This window comes from Mytilus trossulus, chromosome 9 (assembly GCF_036588685.1).
Source record: "Mytilus trossulus isolate FHL-02 chromosome 9, PNRI_Mtr1.1.1.hap1, whole genome shotgun sequence".
NCBI classification, from domain to species: domain Eukaryota; kingdom Metazoa; phylum Mollusca; class Bivalvia; order Mytilida; family Mytilidae; genus Mytilus; species Mytilus trossulus.
Window position 1 is genome coordinate 76,510,524 of NC_086381.1, and position 4,861 is coordinate 76,515,384.

Below are 4,861 nucleotides of genomic sequence, written 5' to 3' on the forward strand. Positions count from 1 at the left end.
AGTCAGTTTGGATGTGGTGGGAGGGACTTCCAGAGAAACTTACTAAAGAAAACAACAAAAGGCAAACATTGGGGGTAGGTATATAGTCAGTTTGGATGTGGTGGGAGGGACTTCCAGAGAAACTTACTGAAGAAAACAACAAAAGGCAATCATTGGGGATAGGTATTTAGTCAGTTTGGATGTGGTGGGAGGGACTTACAGAGAAACTTACTGAAGAAAACAACAAAAGGCAATCATTGGGGGTAGGTATTTAGTCAGTTTGGATGTGGTGGGAGGGACTTCCAGAGAAACTTACTAAAGAAAACAACAAAAGGCAATCATTGGGGGTAGGTATTTAGTCAGTTTGGATGTGGTGGGAGGGACTTCCAGAGAAACTTACTGAAGAAAACAACAAAAGGCAATCATTGGGGGTAGGTATTAAGTCAGTTTGGATGTGGTGGGAGGGACTTCCAGAGAAACTTACTAAAGAAAACAACCAAAGGCAATCATTGGGGGTAGGTATTAAAGGAAGTAAACACAACATTCACTTTAAATCCACTCTGAATCTCTCAAAGGATCTATAATATGTAGATATATATAAATGTTTATTTTACTGAGAAGGCTCGTAAAAGATGAAAAAAAACCAATTTGTAGATTATGATTTAAAACTCCTAGTGTAAGAGCCAACTTGAGTTATTGATAATGAAAAAAAATGTTAAAAGAATACATATGAGTAAACTTATAACCAAGTCAATACTTCTTAATTAAGCATTATGAAAAAAATATACGGAATGGAGAAATATCGACTTGATTTTAGTTTGATGTTTTCATTTGTAGTGATTTACGAGCCAGGTTAGAGGTAGCTATAAACAAAGTATTAGAGGCAGCAGTACAGGAGGAAAAAAAGACGACAGGTTCAGTGAATATGGCAGTGATTCAGAGGAGGTTAGAATATAAATAGACTGGGCCGTAGGGGGCCTATAAATCTAGATTACCGTTGGTCATCGAAGTTGGTACTGCGAAAACGGCAATTGAGTTGAGATGACCAAATGATAATTTGGAATATCGCTATTTTACCTATGGTGACATTGTCAATTTAATTTTTGCTCTTAGTTTCTAGTGATAATTCTACTGTGCTGAGAATTGAATTATCAGTCTGAAGATTTTGTAAACGTGTTGAATTAGTAAAATAATATGTTATCCCCTTTATGAATATCTTAATGTGAAATATAAATTTCCAGAAATAACTGTTTGTAAATACTTCACATACACTGCACAAAACATTTAAATGAATACAAAATTTTAACAAAAATGATCTTTGAAGCAACTTGTGCAATGTTAACCAGTATATATAAGGGCTTTCCAGATTGCTTTTATTGAGGTGGTGTAAGTAGGCACCTTTTTAAAATTAGAAAGACAGTCATTTTTTTTTAGACAGGTAGCCTTTATACCAGTTATATGAAATCATCTGTTAAAATGTTATGCATGGCAGAGTTAAATATAAAATGCCTTCTAACCCCCCATACATTTATTTCTGGAATAACCCTTATATCAGTTAGCTTGTTTTTTTTGTTTATTTTACCAACCGTGCAAGGGCTGTATAGCCAGTCAAGGTCATTATACTTTCCATTTGTTGTTTTTTATTGTACAGAGTCAAGAACAAAGCAGTGCTTTGCTTACACAGACTGTGAGAAGAGATCTGTCAATGGCCATTAGAGATTTGATAGAACATGGACTTATGGAGGTATGTCACAGGCCATTCTTAATAAAGGCTAGGGGCGGAGTGGTCTGAGTAATCACTAGCCAGTCAACACTTAGGTTGTGAGTTTCGAAACCCAGCTCGTGTGGGTGCACCCGACTCCAATCTTAATTGACTAGGTTTTTTTAGTTTTCCTATTGAAGGTCATGGTTTTCTCAGGGCACTCTGGCTTCCGCCACAAAGTAGCCCTGCTAAACTTTGGTGTTAAAACACAGGAAATTAACAATCAAAAAAGTAATAAAGGGTTAAATTTTGAAATTGAGAATAGAAACTCAGGGAATGTGCCAAAAAGACAGCAACGGGACCAAAGAGCAGATTACAACCCAAGGCCACCAATGGGTTTCAACACAGTAAACAATCCCGAACCCAAAGGTGGGCTTCAGTTAGATCCTAAACAATATGTTCAATATACTAGTCACACTAAACTCTGAAAGATATAAATGAACCAAACTTTAAATAAACATGTATGACTAACAAAGGGAAATGTTATCTTTTGTGTAAATTAGCATGTTAACGATTTCTCCTCAGTGTGTTGAAATTAGGTTTCATACTTTCGTCATATTTAAATGTTCGAGTCCTGAATATACGTTTATATTTTAGGGACTTTGCACATTGAAAATATTGTGAATACAAATTGTTGTGAAATTATCAAACTTTGATCTCTCTTTATTCAAATACGACATCAAGGTTATTTAAGAAAAAAAACATTTTTTTTTTACAAATCTGGTGTTTTATATAAAGCTGAAGAGAAAATCAACTTTTTCATTTATATTTTTTCATATTCAATCGTTAAATTTATTTCTTAATTTTTTTTTTTGATCAAGTTATTGTTATTTATATTTGTCTCTCAAAATTAGATTAATTGCCATAGGGTCAAAATTAACTTATATCTTTGTTTGTGTCATTTTGGTCTTTTGTAGATAGTTGTCTCATCGGCAATCATACCACATCTTCTTTTTTATATTATATCTAAACGCCCAAAAGCAGTAGACCTGGGCCAACTGTGTGATACCCTTATTCGTAGCCAAGGTTGTTCAACACCCCTAGCTAAAGTTGGTTTAGTATGAGTATTAGCCTGATGTGTATCAACTGATCTTGGCCCTAGAACACAGTTATTTCGTAGTGCATTTCTTTTAGACAATAAATTCAAATTAAAAAAAATCGAACCTGCTCTTTCTCATAAACAATTTTACAGTGTAGTGTACTAGCATTGAGACAAATAATATCAAAATTATAGAAACTTCTACCAGCTCTAACTCAAAATATTTACAATTATGTGTTAAGCGGGTGTAAAATTCAGTTTGACTGCTTCAGACATGATAAAATTTGACCTATTAGAACTGGACCAATTGACTACTTAACATAAAGATTTAGCACTCAATTTTTTTTGACATGTAATTACATCCCCCTTCTTAATATTTCATGCATTTAATATCAAGAAATAAATTGGGAAAGTGTATCAAATAAAACATGCAAGTTATACACTGTTTACACTAGGCCTATATTGGTATACAACGAAAACCAAAGGACGATAACTATGTCCTTGGACCTCGACCTCACAGAATGTCAACAACAATTTCATTGGTTTATACATTTTTCTATCAATAAACAACACATCTTCTATTTACTCTTCAACCAATTGTTTTGTAGATAAAGCAGAGTACGAGTGTAGTACCGTGGGGATGTTTTTCTATTTACTTTTCAACCAATTGTTTTGTAGATAGGACAGAGTACGAGCATTGTACCGTGGGGATGTTTTCCATCTCTATTTACTTTTCAACCTATTGTTTTGTAAATAGGACAGAGTACGAGTGTAGTACCGTGGGGATGTTTTTCTATTTACTTTTCAAACCATTGTTTTGTAGATAGGACAGAGTAAGAGTGTAGTACCGTGGCGTGGGGATGTTTTTCTATTTACTGTTCATACAATTATTTTGTAGATAGGACAGAGTGCGAGCGTAGTACCGTGGGGATGTTTTTCTATTTACTTTTCAAACAATTGTTTTGTAGATAGGACAGAGTACGAGCGTAGTACCGTGGGGATGTTTTCCATCGAGGTCAGGGCAGGTAACCAGACAGATGCATGCTTGGGATTTGTTGATAAAATTTTATGAAATGAAGGTAAGTGTCTTTTTTTCCGAGTACATATGGAAATAAAACTGACTTGTACAGCTATATGTTATAGGTATTTCATATCTTTTGAATAGTTTTGTGGTGTTTCGTAAATTATACCATAGCTTTTGTTGAAACCCCCGGCAATAACCTCACGAGACGAAGTCCAGTGAGTTTGCCGAGGGGATTCAACAAAAGCTATGGTATAAATTACAAAACACCACAAAACTATCCAAAAGATATGAAATATCTGTTTTAACCTATCCCATATACATGATATATTGCTGTTTAAAAATGTGTATTTCATATATTTTTGTTAGTTTACTTTAACAATACTTTAATAAGAATCAGTCAAATTACCCTTTTTGGACCTTACACATTAAGGTCCGCCTTCTTTCTGAAATAAGCACGGGCTTCTGAAACAGCGGGAACATCAGTTAGACAAGATTTTTCGACAGCGATGGATGCACATCTACATTGGTGACGGGTTACGTTACAGACTAAAGAAATTGGATGTTCTGCATTAGTCTGCAAGAGATATTTTTAAAGTTTTCCTGAACCCCAGATTAAAAGTTGAACTGCAAAAGGTTAGTGTATTTTTATGCCCCACCTACGATAGTAGAGGGGCATTATGTTTTCTGGTATGTGCGTCCGTTCGTCCGTTCGTCCGTCTGTCCCGCTTCAGGTTAAAGTTTTTGGTCAAGGTAGTTTTTGATGAAGCTGAAGTCCAATCAACTTGAAACTTAGTACACATGTTCCCTATGGTATGATCTTTCTAATTGTAATGCCACATTAGACTTTTTACCCAATTTCACGGTCCATTGAACATGGAAAATTATAGTGCGAGTGGGGCATCCGTGTACTTTGGACACATTCTTGTTTTATTTTATCAAAATGTTAAATGTTCGAAATGTTTAAATTTTTATTGTTAATTAATTTTATAATTCTGTGAAAATTTGAATCTCAAGAATCTTTTAGTGAGTTTGGATGATAATTCCACGTTTTAATTTG

At 34.6% G+C, this 4,861-nt stretch overlaps 1 long non-coding RNA gene across 1 annotated transcript; it reads left to right on the forward strand.

The window, feature by feature from the left end:
• The first annotated feature begins 880 nt into the window (after positions 1–880).
• LOC134683428 (uncharacterized) lies at positions 881–3,859 on the forward strand. Its single transcript, XR_010101019.1, has 3 exons — positions 881–924; positions 1,631–1,723; positions 3,749–3,859. It is a non-coding gene; the product is annotated as an uncharacterized LOC134683428 (long non-coding RNA).
• The last annotated feature ends 1,002 nt before the right edge of the window (positions 3,860–4,861 follow it).